Source organism: Anolis sagrei, chromosome 5 (assembly GCF_037176765.1).
Source record: "Anolis sagrei isolate rAnoSag1 chromosome 5, rAnoSag1.mat, whole genome shotgun sequence".
Taxonomy (NCBI): domain Eukaryota; kingdom Metazoa; phylum Chordata; class Lepidosauria; order Squamata; family Dactyloidae; genus Anolis; species Anolis sagrei.
This window is the reverse complement of record NC_090025.1, coordinates 196,427,805-196,446,723: the sequence shown is the minus strand read 5'-3', so window position 1 is coordinate 196,446,723 and position 18,919 is coordinate 196,427,805. Positions and strand designations below refer to the sequence as shown.

The window sequence follows — 18,919 nt, the reverse complement described above, 5'->3', positions numbered from 1 at the left end:
GCCATGTATAAATATGTGAGAGGAAGCCACAGGGAGGAGGAGGGAGCAAGCTTGTTTTTTGCTTCCCTGGAGACTAGGACACAAAACAATGGCTTCAAACTACAAGAGAGGAGATTCCATCTGAACATGAGGAAAAACTTCCTGACTGTGAGAGCCATTCAGCAGTGGAACTCTCTGCCCCGGAGCGTGGTGGAGACTCCTTCTTTGGAAGCTTTTAAACAGAGGCTGGATGGCCATCTGTCAGGGGTGCTTTGAATGCAATATTCCTGCTTCTTGGCAGAATGGGGTTGGACTGGATGGCCCATGAGGTCTCTTCCAACTCTTTGATTCTATGAAGGTTCTCTGAAAATCTCTAGGTCCTCCAGTGCCAACCTATGCTCACATTTAGAGAACCAAGAGATTCCCTAAAGAGGACACCTCTCCAGGAATCTCTGGGTTCTCCAGCACAGCTCTGTATTTAGCTTCTGGCAGAAGACCTAGTGCTGGTGGACCCACAGGTGGTGGTGATGATGATGATGATGAATGAATGGACAAGGATCCACCCAGAGGGAAAGGGTTCTTGCCAGACATCAAAGGAACCACTGACCGCAGAGGGAAGCTGATGAGGAAACACAACATACAAACTATCTCCAGACCCACCAAGAAAATCCAACAAATGCTACGTTCAGCAAAGGACAAGAGGGATCCTCTCACCTCTGCAGGAGTATACCATTGTATACCATGCAGCTGTGGACAAGAAGTCTCCATAGGGACCACCAAACGCAGCAGCATTGCCCAAGGAACATGAAAGGCACTGCAGACTCCTTCAACCAGAGAAGTCAGCCATAGCAGAGCACCTGAGGAACCAGCCTGGACACAGCATATTATTATTTGAGAACACAGAAATGCTGGACCACTCTCACAAACACCATGTCAGGCTACACAGAGAAGCCATTGAAATCCACAAGAAGCATGTGGACAATTTCAACAGAAAGGAGGAAACCATGAAAATGAACACAATCTGGCTACCGGTATTAAAAAACTCTATAATTATAACAGCACAACAACAGAGAGGAAACAAACAAGGGCATCTAATCACCTCTCAACAAACGTTTGCTCTAGGCACTGTCAGGCCATCATATGCTAATCAAGGTGATCAGTTGAAACATTCACACCTAGCTCCTTTGTCCCACCCAGGCATATAGCCGGGGGGGGGGGGGGCTTGGGGGGGGGGCTAATCGCCTCTCAACAAAGGATTCCCCCAGGCACTAACGAGCCGCACCTAAAAACTGTCAGGCCATCAAATGCTAATCAAGGTCAGTTGACAGATTCACACCTAGCTCCAACAGACAAGAGTTCTGAAACCCAGCCAGGAAGAAAACAACACATTTTCCCTGTTTTCTCCCAACATCAGCACCTCTTGAAATATTTTGATGATTTTTTTTCTGAAAAAAATATTTTCTGATTGTTTTTCTATGAAAACCAATGGAGTAATGCAAAAAAAAAAACCCGTTTTTTTCTGCACAGTTTTTATTTTTGTGCTGGAAAAAGCGCGTCTGCCGAAATGATCTGTTTTCTGTGCAGAAATTTCAGGTTTTAAAGCCAGAAATACAAAATTGCATAGACATGGACTTTTTGTGCAAAAGACAGACAAACAGTGTTTACTATGTATTGTCAAAGACTTACATGGCCACAATCAATGGGTTGTTGTAGGTTTTTCTGGTTGTATGGCCATGTCCTTGAAGCATTCTCTCCTGACGTTTCACCTGCATCTATAGCAGGCATCCTCAGAGGTTGTGGATGACAACAGACAACAAACACAGGGGAAATCCAGACAAGAAACAATCAGGGACAGCTAATCACCTCTCAACAAAGGATTCCCCCAGGCAGTAACAAGCCACAGCTAAAAACTATCAAGCCATCAAATGCTAATCAAGGTGGCCAGTTGAAACATTCACACCTAGCTCCAACAGACAAGAGTTCTTTCTCCCACCCTGGACATCATTCCACAGATATATAAATTCATTTTCCTAGTTTCCAACAGACCTCACTACCTCTGAGGATGCTTGCCATAGATGCAGGTGAAATGTCAGGAGAGAATGCTTCTAGAACATGGCCATACAGCCCAAAAAACCTACAACAACCCAGTGTTTACTATGCAAAAAGAAAGGATCGCTTAAAAATAATTAATTAATTAGCTCAGCCTACTTATTAAAGAGGACTTAGGTAAATTAATGATTGACGGAATAATTAAAAGATTATTTATTTATTATTTATTTACTATATTTATATCCCACTTTTCTCGACCCCGAGGGGGACTCAAGGCAGCTTACAGCACAGGCAATAATTCAATGCCTTAAACACAATATACATCCAATATACAGTTAAATAAACATTTCAATTAAAAATTTAGATGAGATTAAGAGCATTAAAACATTGCTATTACAACTATAAAACCACATTATCCGCAATCATAGTCAGGCCATTCTGGTAATAATTATGCATAAACCCGAGTCCATTTATTGCACTGTGTTATTTACCAAAGGCTTGATCCCAAAGCCACGTTTTCACCTTCTTTATGTAGATCAGGAAGGGAGGGGCTGATGTAATATTGATATAATATTCTACAGCCGAGGGGCTACTACTGAAAAGGCCCTGTCTCTCATTCCCACCAGTCACACCTCCAAAGGAAGCAGGACCAAGAGCAGGGCCTCTCTGGACAATCTTAATCTAATTAATTGGCAATCAATTAAAGCAAACTAACTGCCTCACTTGATTGGCAACTAATGTATTAAGGTCTTAAGGAATTCATGTCATTAAGTTAATTCCCATTATATTCAACAATGTGATATGGCGGCAAATAAAAGCCAATGGGATTTTGGCCTGCATCAAGAGGAGCATAGTGTCTAGGTCCAGGGAAGTCATGCTCCCCATGCTCTATTCTGCCTTGGTTAGACCACATCTGGAATATTGTGTCCAATTCTGGGCACCACAATTCAAGAGAGATATTGACAAGCTGGAATGTGTCCAGAGGAGGGCGACTCAAATGATCAAGGGTCTGGAGAACAAGCCCTATGAGGAGCGGCTTAAGGAGCTGGGCATGTTTAGCCTGAAGAAGAGAAGGCTGAGAGGAGACATGATAGCCATGTATAAATATGTGAGAGGAAGCCACAGGGAGGAGGAGGGAGCAAGCCTGTTTTCTGCTTCCTTGGAGGCTAGGATGCGGAACAATGGCTTCAAACTTCAAGAGAGGAGATTCCATCTGAACATGAGGAAGAACTTCCTGACTGTGAGAGCCGTTCAGCAGTGGAACTCTCTGCCCCGGAGTGTGGTGGAGGCTCCTTCTTTGGAAGCTTTTAAACAGAGGCTGGATGGCCATCTATCAGGGGTGCTTTGAATGCAATATTCCTGCTTCTTGGCAGAATGGGGTTGGACTGGATGGCCCAGGAGGTCTCTTCCAACTCTTTGATTCTATGATTCTATGCAAGCAACTTGCTATCTGCATGAAAAATGCCAGTTATGGGATGACAAACAAACAACAAACAACTCATAGAATCATAGAATCATAGAATCCTAGAGTTGGTAAGAGACCTCATGGGCCCTCATCCAGTCCAACCCCATTCTGCCAAGAAGCAGGAATATTGCATTGAAATCACCCCTGACAGATGGCCATCCAGCCCCTGTTTAAAAGCTTCCAAAGAAGGAGCCTCCACCACACTCCGGGGCAGAGAGTTCCACTGCTGAACGGCTCTCACAGTCACGAAGTTCTTCCTCAGTTCTTCCTCAAATAGATGTGTTTTGATCACAAAATAAGTCCTAACAGCAAAGATGTATACCTGCTCAGGCTCAATGCTATGTTGTTGTTGTTTGTTGTTGTTGTTGTTGTTGTTGTTGTTGTTGTTGTTGTTGTGGGCTGATGCTACACCAAAGAAAGCCTTCCAGGATTCCATAGCATTGGCCCAGGACAGTTAAAGTAGAATCAAACCATGTTCATTCAACAGTGTAGATGCACCCTCAATCAATCCATATATCTCATAGATCTCCTTTGAGTTCTGAGTAGATGCCCAAAGGCTTTTAGTGCAGCAAAACTCCTTGATTTCATGTTGGAATAGGTAAATAGTCACCCTCCATCATTCAGCCACTGGTCAATCGTACTGCCTTTCCCGCATGTGACTGTGTGCCTCAGCAATGCCAATTCCAAGAAGATGTATTTTTGGAATACAGGCCTAAATCTCATTGTTAGTCCCCATTAGAGTAAAGCCATTGAATCAATTGGATTTACTTGCATGTTGACTCAGCACTGGACCATGGATTTACTGTATCTGCTCCAATTGGGACACAACGAAGGATAAAGACCTAGGGAAACTCCAACTCCCATGATTTTGCAGTATTGAGTCATGGCAGTTCAAGTGGTGCCAAGTTGCATCAGTTCCAGAGTGTAGATGCACCATCCTATACCAAAGACGAAGACACTGTCTGGATCTACACTGCCATATAATGCAGTTTAATGTAGTTAATATTAGGGGTGTGCAATTAAAGTCGGATTAAATTTGTTAAATTCATACTTATGACATGCTATTCTTACGTTTTTGGCCTGCACCAAAAACTTAAGAAACAAAACTCACCCTAAACTTTTTCGTTTAAATTTAATTTCATTTAAAGCCCCCCCAAAGTCAGTTTCATGTTCAGCACAAGAAAGCAAAACAAAGCCAAAAAGGCTGCCTTTCCTCTCTAAATGAATGGTCTTTCATATGAATTTTTAAAGCTCAGAAGCCTCCCAAAGTCAGTTTCATGTTCAGCACAAGAAAGCAAAGCCAAAAAGGCTGCCTTTCCTCTCTAAATGAATGGTCTTTCATATGAATTTTTAAAGCTCAGAAGCCTCCCAAAGTCAGTTTTATGTTCAGTGCAAGGAAGCAAAGCAAAGCCAAAAAGGCTGCCTTTCCTCTCTAAATGAATGGTCTTTCATTTGAATTTTTAAAGCTCAGAAGCTTCTCAAAGTCAGTTTTATGTTCAGCACAAGAAAGCAAAGCAAAGCCAAAAAGGCTGCCTTTCCTCTCTAAATGAATGGTCTTTCATTTGAATTTTTAAAACTCAGAAGCTTCCCAAAGTCAGTTTCATGTTCAGCACAAGAAAGCAAAGCCAAAAAGGCTGCCTTTCCTCTCTAAATGAATGGTCTTTCATATGAATTTTTAAAGCTCAGAAGCCTCCCAAATTCAGTTTTATGTTCAGTGCAAGGAAGCAAAGCAAAGCCAAAAAGGCTGCCTTTCCTCTCTAAATGAATGGTCTTTCATATGAATTTTTAAAGCTCAGAAGCCTCCCAAATTCAGTTTTATGTTCAGTGCAAGGAAGCAAAGCAAAGGCAAAAAGGCTGCCTTTCCTCTCTAAATGAATGGCCTCCCGCAATGAGGAGAGGGAAGCAGCAGGGAGGAAGCAGAGTTCGCTTTGAAAGAAACTGAGAAAGCACAGGATTCTGGGAAATTTAGTTTGGGAAGGCAAGGAGCCCTATGCCAGAGAATGTAAGAGGCCCTGCCCTAAATACATTTCCCAGAATTCTGCTCAGCACCAGAAAGCCCCAATCAGGAAAGAAGAGAGATGTGTCCCTCCATCACAGCAGCCAATCAGAGTTCCAATCAATGGTTGAATCTGCAAAGAGGAGGACTGACTGGGATTTCTAGTAAGTCAATCCCTGTGCTGGGCTGGGAAGAAATTCCTTAATGGAAGTCTATATACATAAAAATGTCATGTTCATTTGTGGGATTAACAGAACTCAAAAACCACTGGACGAATTGACACCAAATTTGGACATAAGACACCTAACAACCCAATGTATGTCCTTCACTCAAAAAATTGATTTTGTCAGTTGGGAGTTGTAGTTGCTGGGATTTATAGTTCACCTACAATCAAAGAGCATTCTGAACTCCACCAACGATGGAATTGAACCAAACTTGGCACACAGTTCTCCCATGACCAACAGAAAATACTGGAAGGGTTTGGTGGGCAGTGTCCTTTGGTTTTGGAGTTGTAGTTCACCTACATCCAGAGATCACTGTGAACTCAAACAATGATGAATCTGGACCAAACTCTACATGAATACTCAATATGCCCAAATGTGAACACTGGTGGAAAATAGAATCTTGACATTTGGGAGTTGTAGTTGCTGGGATTTATAGGTCACCTACAATCAAAGCACATGCTGAACCTCACCAAAGACCGAATTGGGGCAAACTTCCTACACAGGGCCATCCAGTCCAACTCCCTTCACCAGAGCAAGAAAACATACTCAAAGCCCTCCTGACAAATAGCCATCCAGCCATAGAGATAGATAGATTTGATTCACACACACACCCCGATATAGTATCATAGATTTGTAAGGGACTCCTAAAGAAGGACAATGTCCATGTTGCCTGTTCCAGGGTGGGCAAACCAGACCATCTCCACATCAACACTGACAAAGAAACAGCAAGAAATACCATTTACCCACAAGCATAAAGACATTACATATATTAGAAACCAACACTCTCTCATTACTTTATTTTCCAGATCACCAGACTGGGCCACAGCAACGTGTGGCAGGGTACAGTTAGTCTATAAATAAAAATGTAATGTTTGTTTGTGGAATTAACAGAACTCAAAAACTACTGGACGAATTGACACCAAATTTGGACACAAGACACCTCTCAGGCCAACGAGTGACCATCACTCATAAAACACTGAAAAACACAACAGAAGAGACTTTAAAGGCCAAAAAATAAAATACATTACAGCACATGCACAAAGCATATATATATATATCCACACACACAAACACATATATACACATATACACAAATATATATACACACATATATACACACAAAACACATATACACAGACTGGGCCACAGCAACACGTGGCAGGGGATGGCTAGTTGGTTAATATGAGAGACATTCCATGAGATAGCTGTCTCTCATAGTTTTTTAAATTCCCTAAAATCAGTAAATGTATGAATATTTCTGAAACTTGGGAAAAATTATCCCCTGTTATCTTGTGACATTGCATAGAAAATCCAAAGAGATAATTCTTGTAGATTTTTTAAAAGTTGTTTATAAAACACATTCACCACTGTTAGTCCATCAAGTTTCAGAAAGTTTCACTTATCAACGGAATTTTGGGGAATTTTCAAAGTTGTTTATAAAAACTTTGAAAATTCCCCAAAATTCCATGGATAAGTGAAACTTTCTGAAACTTGATGGACTAATAGTGGTGAATGTGTTCTACCTTTGTAGCAAGTTTCACCCTAATAGCTGTGAAAATGAGGGAGATGGGAACCCCTGAAGTTTCCCCACTTGCGCTATTATGATAATGAAAAATGAACTAAAATTTGTTACTTTTGTTATAGTGACGACATTTCCACTAACTACACTTTAGAAACACTTTAGAAACAAAACACTGGCTCCCACCCCCCCACACTGGCACTCCCCTGGTCACCGCTGAAACCTGGGGTTCCAGGCTCAGCGACGAGTCCAAGCTCACTCCCAAGCTGCGAACCTGCGTCTTCAGGGGGAGTGTGACCCCATCCAACACAGGCTGTAACCCTATGCCCTGTTCGGCCTTGCGACTGACCAGGAGGACCTCTGTCTTGTCGGGATTCAATTTCAATTTGTTCGCCCTCATCCAGACTGTTACAGCGGCTAAACACCGGTTCAGAACCTGAACAGCCTCCTTAGTAGCGGGTGGGAAGGAGTGACAGAGCTGGACATCATCCGCGTACAGATGACACCGTACTCCGAAACTCCGAATGATCTCCCCCAGCGGCTTCATTATGACGTAGCAATGAAAATAATGTTATGGTTGGAGGTCACCACCACATGAGGAACTGTATTAAGGGGTCGTGGCATTAGGAAAGTTGAGAACCACTACTACAACTGTTGTACTAAGTGCAGTAGCACTGGGTTTATGTTATATAAACTTGTAATTATTTGCCTGTATACAATATTTAATGTATATAATACCATACTTAAAGTCAAATTTAGAATTGTTATTTAAATAAAGAGCAGCCAGAAATTAGAAGTAACATCTCACCTCTGTTTATTTAACTTAGTGTTATAGGTTTAGCGTTTAGTGTTTCAGTGTAGTTTACTATAACCTTTCGTCTTCTATTAGTTGTGCAAGCAAGTATACTTGTTACTCTCTCTGTTTATAAACAGTCCGATTCATGTTGTTCATTCGTTCAGTCGTCTCCGACTCTTCGTGACCTCATGGACCAGCCCACGCCAGAGCTCCCTGTCAGCTGTCACCACCCCCAGCTCCTTCAAGTAGAGTTGGAAGAGACCTCCTGGGCCATCATCCAGTCCAACCCCATTCTGCCAAGAAGCTGGAATATTGCATTCAAAGCACCCCTGACAGATGGCCATCCAGCATCTGTTTCAAAGCTTCCAAAGAAGGAGCCTCCACCACACTCCGGGGCAGAGAGTTCCACTGCTGAACGGCTCTCACAGTCAGAAGTTCTTCCTCATGTTCAGATGGAATCTCCTCTCTTGTAGTTTGAAGCCATTGTCCGCGTCCTAGTCTCCAGGGAAGCAGAAAACAAGCTTGCTCCCTCCTCCCTGTGGCTTCCTCTCACATATTCATACATGGCTATCATATCTCCTCTCAGCCTGATGTTGTCTAAAATCCATATGTTAAATATATTGTCGAAGGCTTTCATGACTGGAATCACTAGGTTCTTGTAGGTTTTTTCGGGCTATATGGCCATGTTCTAGAGGCATTTCTCCTGATGTTTCACCTGCAACTATGGCAAGTATCCTCAGAGGTAGTGAGGTCTGTTGGAAGTAGGAAAATGGGTTTATATATCTGTGGAATGACAGGGTGGGACAAAGGACTCTTGTCTGCTGGAGCTAGCGGTGAATGTTTCAACTGAGCACCTTGATTAGCATTTAATGGCTTGGAAGTGCCTGGGGGAATATTTTTTTGAGAGGTGATTTGATGTGCCTGATTGTTTGCTCTCTGTTGTTTTGCTGTTGTAATTTTTGAGTTTTTTAATAGCCAGATTTTGTTCATTTTCATGGTTTCTTCCTTTCTGCTGAAATTGTCCATATTCTTGTGGATTTCAATGGCTTCTCTGTGTAGTCTGACATGGTGGTTGTGGGAGAGGAAGAAACCATGAAAATTCACACCTGGCTCCAGCAGACAAAAGTCCTTTGTCCCACCCTGGTCTTTCCACAGATATATAAACCCTTTTTCCTAGTTCCAACAGACCTCACAACTTCTGAGGATGCTTGCCATAGATGCAGGCGAAACATCAGGAGAAAATGCCTCTAGAACATGGCCATATAGCCCGGAAAAACCTACAACAACCCAGTGATTCCGGTCATGAAAGCCTTCGACAATACGTCAACATATTTCAGCATAAAGGTCTCACTGCCGACAAACAATGCCTTTGAAGAGGTCTTTAAAGGCTCAGAAACCTCTAAAAGCCCATCATGGTGGAGGACACGTAGCTATGGGGAGCAACCAAGAGCAAATCTGATCCCTGCCAAAATACAACAAGGAAACATGGAGGAATCGAAGGAAGAGAAGGGAGCAAAATGGAGTCTCGGCGTCCCGCTGGCGTATGTGTGTGTATATATGTGTGGCGGCTTTCGCACCTGGCCCTGACAACTGTGCCTTTTGCAGAGAGGTGATTAGAGGGATTTGGAGGTGATCCTGTTTATGGAAAGGTTCACCTGGTGATCACGTTCCTGTTCAATGCGCCACTCAAGGCGGGGAGGAGGGGCGGCTCTTTGCTGGGTTGGGCGCCATGGAAGAACACAGAGCGCACATAGACACCGTTATCATGGAATCATAGAATCATAGAGTTAAAAGAGACTGTGTAGACTAGTGTTTCTCAACCTCTTAATACCCCTTAATACACTTCCTGTTGTTGTGGTGACCCCCAACCATAACATTATTTTTGTTGCTACTTCACAACTGTAATTTTTCTACTGTTATGAATTGTCACATAAATATCTGATATGCAGGATGTATTTTCATACGCTGGACCAAATTTGCCACAAATACTCAATACATCCAAATTTGAATACTGATGGGGTTGCGGGGAGGATTGATTTTGTCATGTGGGAATTGTAGTTGCTGGAATTTATAGTTCACCTACAATCAAAGAGCGTCTGAACTCCACCAATGATGGAATTGAACCAATCTTGGCACACAGAACTCCCATGACCAACAGAAAATACCTGAAGGGTTTGGTGGGCATTGACCTTGAGTTTGGGAGTTGTAGTTCACCTACATCCACAGAGCACTGTGAACTCAAATAATGATGGATCTGGACCACACTTAGAATCATAGAATCATAGAATCAAAGAGTTGGAAGAGACCTCATGGGCCATCCAGTCCAACCCCATTCTGCAAAGAAGCAGGAATATTGCATTCAAATCACCCCTGACAGATGGCCATCCAGCCTCTGCTTAAAAGCTTCCAAAGAAGGAGCCTCCACCACACTCCGGGGCAGAGAGTTCCACTGCTGAACTTGGCACGAATCCTCAATATGCCCAAATGTAAACACTGGTGGTGTTTGGGGAAAATAGACCTTGGCATTTGGGAACTGTAGTTGCTGGGATTTATAGTTTACATACAATCAAAGAGTACTCTGAACCTCACCAATGATAGAATTGGGCCAGACTACCCATACAGGACCCCCATGATCAATAGAAAATACTGTGTTTTCTGATGGTCTTTGGTGACCCCTCTGACACCCCCTCATGACCCCTCCAGGGGTCCTGACCCCCAGGTTGAGAATCATAGAATCATGGAATCCAAGAGTTGGAAGAGACCTCGTGGGCCATCCAGTCCAACCCCATTCTGCCAAGAAGCAGGAATATTGCATTCAAATCACCCCTGACAAATGGCCATCCAGCCTCTGCTTAAAAGCTTCCAAAGAAGGAGCCTCCACCACACTCCGGGGCAGAGAGTTCCACTGCTGAACGGCTCTCACAGTCAGAGAAACACTAGTGTAGACCATATAGTCCATCCCCCTCTCATACAGGAAAACACAATCAAAGTACCCCCGACAGATGGCCATTCAGCCTCTGTTTCAAAGACTGCAAGGAAGGAGATTCCACCGGACTCCAAGGCAGAGAGTTCCACTGTTGAACGGCTCTCACAGTCATAGAAACACTGGTGTAGACCATATAGTCCAACTTCTTATGGTTGGGAAGTTCTTCCTAATGTTCAGGTGGAATCCCCTCTCCTGTCATATGAACCCATGTCTCCAAGTCCTAGTCTCCAGGGCAGCAGAAAGGAGGCCTACTCCATCTTCGTTTAGACATCCTTTCACATATTTATACATGGCTCTCATGTCTCCTCTCAACCTTCTCTTCTGCAGCAACGCAGACCCAGTTCTTTAAGACGTTCCTCAGAGGGATCCGTGGTCTCCAGACCTTTCACCCTTTTAGTTCCCTCTTCCTCTGGATGCCTTCCAGCTTAGAGTCTATATCTCTTTTATACTGTGGTGTCCAGAATTGGACACAGTCTTCCAAGTGAAGAGGTCTGACCAAAGCAGAATACAAAGGCACCATCACTTCCTTCGATCTGGACACTAGAGTCCTTCTGATGCAGACCAAAATCCCATTGGCTTTGTGAGCTGCTGCATCACACTCTTGGTTCATGTTCAGCTTAGATGAACAGATTAGATGTGGACATATTAGAGAGATGATGGGCCAAAAATAACAAAATGAAGCTCAACAGGGACAAATGCAAGAGACTCCACTTAGGCAGAAAAAACGAAATGCAAAGATACAGAATGGGGGACGATGAGGCCTGGCTCGAGAGCAGGACATGTGAAAAAGATCTTGGAGTCCTCATGGACAACAAGGTAAACATGAGCCAACAATGTGATGCCTGCATCAAATTGAGTCTAGAGATCCAGGGAAGTCATGCTCCCCATGCTCTATTCTGCCTTGGTTAGACCACACCTGGAATATTGTGTCCGATTCCAGGCACCACAATTGATGAGAGATGATGACAAGCTGGGATGTGTCCAGAGGAGGGCGACTAAAATGATCAAGGGTGTGGAGAACAAGCCCTATGAGGAGTGGCTTAAGGAGCTGGGCATGTTTAGCCTGAAGAAGAGAAAGTGGAGAGGTGTCATGATAGACATGTATAAGTATGTGAGAGGAAGTCATAGGGAGGAGGGAGCAAGCTTGTTTTCTGCTTCCCTGGAGACTAGGACGCAATGGAGCTATGGCTTCAAACTACAAGAGAGGAGATTCCATCTGAACATGAGGAAGAACGTCCTGACTGTGAGAGTCGTTCAGCAGTGGAACTCTCTGCCCCGGAGTGTGGTGGAGGCTCCTTCTTTGGAAGCTTTTAAGCAGAGGCTGGATGGCCATCTGTCAGGGGTGATTTGAATGCAATATTCCTGCTTCTTGGCAGAATGGGGTTGGACTGGATGGCCAGGAGGTCTCTTCCAACTCTAGGATTCTGTGATTCTAAGACTCCAAGATCTGTCTCACATGTCCTGTTGTGGAGTCAGGAGTCACCCATCCTGTATCTTCACATTACACTTTTACATTTGTCCTTGTTGAAATTCCTTTTCTTATTTTTGGCCAATCAGTTCTCTATTCAGAAACCAGGCACCCAAAGTCAGTCATTGTGGTGCACCAATGCCCTAGTATCTGAACGGTGCCAGTTAGAGCATCCAAAGGCCAAGGGAGAGGAAAGTCACAAGGCACACATGGAAAATATTCTGTTTAGACCAAAGGTGGGCAATATGTCCAAGACCAGGGGGCACTGGTCTGGCCTTGGGGACCATTGGTGGCTCAACAGGTGACCAAAGATGGAGGTGAACCCCAAAGACCAGCTGCTGCTCTTGAAAGTAATACATATTGTCGAAGGCTTTCATGGCCAGAATCACTGGGCTGTGGTAGGTTTTTTCGGGCTATATGGCCATGTTCTAGAGAACCTCACAACCTCTGAGGTTGCTTGCCATAGATGCAGGCGAAACGTCAGGAGAGAATGCCTCTAGAACATGGCCATATAGCCATGTTTTGTTTAAGAGAAGAAAACAGGACATAAATAAAATTATTATTATTATTATTATTATTATTATTATTATTATTTGAAACACAACAAGATGCCTCCATAGCAGACATTTTGCTGGCTGTTGTAATAGATCACACGTCAGATTATTATTATTATTATTATTATTATTATTATTATTATTATTAGAGCCCCCGGTGGCGCAGTGGGTTAAACCCCTGTGCTGGCAGGACTGAAGACCAACAGGTCGCAGGTTTAAATCCAGGGAGAGGCCGATGAGCTCCCTCTACCAGCTCCAGCTCCTCATGCGGGGACATGAGAGAAGCCTCCCACAAGGAATATAAACCATCAAATTATCCGGGCCTCCCCTGACATTAAGTCTAGTCGTGTCCGACTCTGGGAGTTGATGCTCATCTCCATTTCCAAGCCGAAGAGCCGGCGTTGTCCATAGACACCTCCAAGGTCATGTGACCAGTATGACTGCATAGAACATCGTTAATTTCCCGCCAGAGTAGTACCTATTGATCTACTCACATTTGCATGTTTTCGAACTGCTAGGTTGGAAGAAGCTAGGGCAAACAGTTGGGGCTCACACCACTTCCAGGATTTGAACCTGCGACCTATCGGTTAGCAAGTTCAGCAGCTCAGTGCTTTAACCTACTGCCCATTATTATTATTATTATTATTATTATTATTGACACAAAAGCACATTATGTCACAGTGAACCAGATCTCTATGCTGGATTTCGTATCCCAAAATCACAAGTCGAACACTTCCCAAGCGTCTAGGACTGTGTGATGTATTTTCGAATGTTGCGCACAGATCCAAGTCAGGTGGCCTTTTCCAGTTGACAGATCGTGATTTTGTCGATGTTTATGGTTTCCAAATGCTGGCTGAGTTCTTTTGGCACAGCACCTAGTGTACCAATGACCACTGGGACCACCTGGACTGGCTTCTGCAATCAGAGCCTTTGCAGTTCGATTATTATTATTATTATTATTATTATTATTATTATTATTATTATTATCCCATGCCTTTGCAACAAGTGGAAGGACAGAAATCAAAATGACCAAATGGAGACCAAATTCCATTGCAAGGATACCAAAGTATTTACTTAAAGAGATCACCTTTCCTGTAATGGAAATGGGAGAATTTAAACAAAATCCACCCAAACCAGGTAAAATTGGCCCCAGTACAGCTGAATTTGCTTAAAATTTAGAATTTTTTTTCTTTATCCTTCTGTCCAGAATTTAGATTCCAGGGTAAAAGCAACTAGTATGGATAAATACAAATACAACAATGAAATCAGAAACAATGACCAAACAAAAGAGTGGCATTTCAGAGATAGATGGATAGGTAGGTAGGTAGGTAGGTAAGTAGATAGATAGATAGATAGATAGATAGATAGATAGATAGATAGATGATAGATAGAGATGATAGATAGATGGATAGATAGATAGATGATAGATAGATAGATGATAGATAGATAGATAGATAGATAGATAGATAGATAGATGATAGGTAGGTAGGTAGATAGATAGATGATAGATAGATAGATAGATAGATAGATAGATAGATGATAGATAGGTAGATGATAGATAGGTAGATAGGAAGGTAGATTAGATAGATAGATAGATAGATAGTAGATAGATGATAGATAGATAGATAGATAGATAGATGATAGATACATACATAGATAGATAGATAGATAGATAGATAGATAGATGATAGATAGGTAGGTAGATATGTAGATAGGTAGATTAGATAGATGATAGATAAATAGATAGATAGATAGATAGATAGATAGATGAGTGATAGATAGATAGATTAGATAGATGATAGATAGATAGATAGATAGATAGATAGATAGATAGATAGATGAAAAGAATCCAACCAACTTTCCAAAAACTGTCAGGATAAAGAAAAAGCTATTAATGTTTTTAAAAAAGAGGGATTTTAAAAAGTGGAATTATTTCCACCTGAGGACCTCACGTTGTTGTTGTTGTTGTTGTTGTTAAATACTTTCCTTTATTTTTATCCCACCTTTCTCATTATTATTATTATTATTATTATTGAGCTCCCAATGGCGCAGCGGGTTAAACCACTCTGCTGCTGAGCTTGATAACCAAAAGGTCAGCAGTTCAAATCCAGGGAGTGGGGTGAGCTCCCGCTGTTAGCCCCAGCTTCCGTCAACCTAGCAGTTTGAAAACATGCAAATGTGAGTAGATCAATAGGTACCGCTCCGGTAGGAAGGTAATGATACTTCATGCAGTCATGCTGGCCACATGACCTTGGAGGTGTCTGCAGACAACGCCGGCTCTTCAGCTTAGAAATGGAGATGAGCACCAACCCCCAGAGTCGGACACGACTAGACTTAATGTCAGGGGAAAAACTTTACCTTTTACCTGACCTCACTACCTCTGAGGATGCTTGCCATAGATGCAGGCGAAATGTCAGGTAGGTTTTTTCAGGCTATATGGCCATGGTCTAGAGGCATTATCTCCTGACGTTTCACTTGCATCTATGGCAAGCATCCTCAGAGGTAGTGAGGTCTGTTGGAACTAGGAAAAAAAGTTTATATATCTGTGGAATGGCCAGGGTGGGACAAAGGACTCTTGTCTGCTGGAGTGAGGGGTGAATGTAAAATCACAACAGCACAACAACAGAGAGGAAACAAACAAGGACTCCACCAGACTGAGGATGCTTGCCATAGATGCAGGTGAAACGTCCGGAGAAAATGCCTCTAGAACATGACCATATAGCCCGGAAAAACCTACAACAACCCAGTGATTCCGGCCATGAAAGCCTTCAACAATACAAGGACATCTAATCACCTCTCAACAAAAGTTTGCTCCAGGCACTGTCAGACCATTTTATGCAAATCAAGGTGGTCAGTTGAAACATTCACACCTAGCTCCAGCAGACAAGAGTCCTTTGTCCCACCCTTCTCATTCCACAGATATATAAACCCTTTTTCCTAATTCCAACAGACCTCACTACCTCTGAGGATGCTTGCCATAGATGCAGGCAAAATGTCAGGAGAGAATGCCTCTAGACCATGGCCATATAGCCCGAAAAAACCTACAACAACGCATTTATTTGTTTGTCTGTTTTATACCCCACCTTTCTCTAGTAAGCTCTATGACTGCCAACTCCTTGGTGCATTGGTTCAAAGATTTGGGGAGTTGTAGTCTAGCAAAGGAATGGGTTTTAAGGACAAGATCCTCATTATTATTATTATTATTATTATTATTATTATTATTTACCATATTTATATACTGCCTTTCTCAGCCCGAAGGTGACTCAAGGTGGTTTACATTCGGCACAACAACAGTAGATGACTTCCATACCAGTGGGACAATTAATCCGCTCCGGGTTTTAGACCAAACTTGAAAGCGACTATCCAGAGTCCCCCAATCCAGAATAATTAGATTCATGGCTTTCTGTAATTTTGGGGAATTTTGCCCAAAAACATGAATACAAAATGAAATAACGTTGTCCTGATTGGATCCAAAACCTGAGGTTCCTGGCCACAAAGATTGGGAGTTCTAGTCCAACCAAGTAATTTGGGGTTGATATAGACTGTAGAACGAGTGCCACTTGACACCACTTCAATTGCCGTAGCCCAATACTATGAAATTCTGGGAGTTCCAGTTTGATAAGGTCTTCCCTAAAAGTGCTAGCACCTAACCAACTACAACTCCCAGGACTCCATAGCACCAAACCATGGCAGCTCAAGTGCTGTCAAACTGCATTCATTCTGCAGTGTAAATGCACCCTGGCTCTGGATGCAAAGGGCAGCGCTATGCCTTCCGCACCATTGCTTTGGCTTAAGCCACATTACGTCTATCGACTCTCCATCCTCCGGCATTCTGGGTCTAAATGCAGGCAGATCAGATCTTTGAGCATAACTTGGGAAGGGATGCATTAATGTCTGCAAAGGGTTGGGGCTCCACAACGCTCCAAGGGAGTCCTGGTGCCAAACTACAACTCCCGGAATGCATATACACGGTGCACAAGGTTGAGCATAGCTTGAGAAAGGATGCATCGCTGTCTTGGGAAGGGATGTATTGCTGCCTGCAAAGAGTTGTGGCTCCACAGAGCTGGAAAAACCTTCAGGGGGTTGTTGGTGCACAATCAAACTACATCTCCCATGATCCATGCTCTGCCACAGGTGCATACAGTTGCTCTTTGTTCACAAGGTTGAGCAAAGTATGAGAAAGGATGCATCGCTGTCTTGGGAAGGGATGTATTGCTGCCTGCAAAGAGTTGTGGCCCCGCAGAGCTGGAAAAACCTTCAGGGGGTTGTTGGTGCACAATCAAACTACATCTCCCATGATCCATGCTCTGCCACAGGTGCATACAGTTGCTCTTTGTGCACAAGGTTGAGCAAAGTATGAGAAAGGATGCATCGCTGTCTTGGAAATGGATGTATTGCTGCCTGCAAAGAGTTGTGACTCCACAGAGCTGGGAAAACCTTCAGGGATTGTTGGTGCACAATCAAACTACATCTCCCATGATCCATACTCTGCCACAGGTGCATTGCATGCAGTTGCTCTTTGAGCACAGCTTGGGAAAGGATGCATTGCTCCAGGTTGCCCTTTGTGCACAGCTGCCTTGCTATTTGGAAAGATTGGGGGTCACACAAAGCTGCAAGGAGGTGCTGGTGCCCAAACTATAACTCCCAAGATCCATGCTGTATAAGGTTGTTACCTGGGAGTTGGGGATGCGGTCCCTCGTTGTCTCACCTGGACAGGTATCTCCTCCTCTCAGGAAGCCAAGCTCTGGCACCAAGTAGCCCAAGGCCTCATGGTGAGGCCGGCCGTGGCTCAGCCCAGGATTGCCACTCCATCCTTCGGCTGAGCCAACCTGGACCACTGCGGAAAGGCTCTCTAGTTCCTCCCAAGGCGGCCGAGGGAGCAAAGCAAGCAACAGCTGTGATACAGAAGGAGAAGGACGAAGAGGAGGAGGAGCAGAAGGAGGAGGCGGCAACTGAGCATTAACCCTCTGGGCCCGGCTGGTCAGGTGGGCGTCCAGCTAATGCCCTCCCGCCAGCCGAGTAATTGGATTCGGCCTGGCTGCACATGGAGGATTGACCTGCATTTACTCCAGCGGAGCCAGGGCACAGCAGAGCGGCCGCCACTGGCACCCAGCGGCCCCAGCAGGACAGGCATTTCCAGGAGAGTCCGAATGCCCACATACAATGCATCTCTGCCTCGGAGTAGGACTATCACATTGAGAAATTTCCCCATCGTAAGAGGCTTCAGCCTATTTCCAAGCATGAGAAGCACCGAGCTCATCACATGTTTAGGGTTGAAAAGAGGCAGAAATGTCTTGAAAGGAGGGAACTCCAGCAATCGACCTCATCACATTGAGACATTTCCCCCTATTAGGACACTCCATCCTCTTTCCTTCTGGTTGCTTCTTCTTCTGGTTGCACATCACAAGTGCTGAACCTGACTCAGCACATAGAAGATGGCTTTGAAAGGGAGCAGATCACAGGAGCTGTCTTCATAGACCTGTCAGAAGCTTATGATACTGTGAACCACTGCCTCTTCCTGAGAAAAATGTATAGTATCACAAAGGACGACCACCTCACCCACCTCATAGGAAACCTGCTACAAAACAGGAGCTTTTTTGTTGAGTTCAGATGGCGGAAACAGAAGAACGGCCTGCCTCAGGGGAGCGTGCTTGCTCCATCCATGTTCAACATCTACACAAATGACCAGCCCCTGCCAGAAGAGACAGAGAGTTTCATCTATGCTGACGATCATGCCATTACTGCTCAAGCAGGGAGCTTTGAGATGGTTGAACAGAAGCTCTCCGAAGATCTAGGTGCTCTTACTGCCTATTACAGGGAAAACCAGCTGATCCCTAATCTATCTAAAACACAGACATGTGCTTTTCATCTCAAGAAGAGACA

At 43.7% G+C, this 18,919-nt stretch overlaps 1 protein-coding gene across 3 annotated transcripts in view; it reads right to left on the bottom strand.

Moving 5' to 3' along the window:
• Positions 1–18,052, bottom strand: part of LOC132775583 (protocadherin-15-like) — a 100,111-nt gene extending 82,059 nt beyond the window's left edge. For 2 of the 3 annotated variants that reach the window (XM_067469393.1, XM_067469395.1), the window contains exon 1: positions 17,710–18,052. The gene's annotated coding sequence lies outside the window, so the exon portion shown is untranslated. The remainder of the gene's footprint in view (positions 1–17,709) is intronic. The other variant, XM_067469394.1, reaches the window with a different exon arrangement.
• Positions 18,053–18,919: the final 867 nt, after the last annotated feature.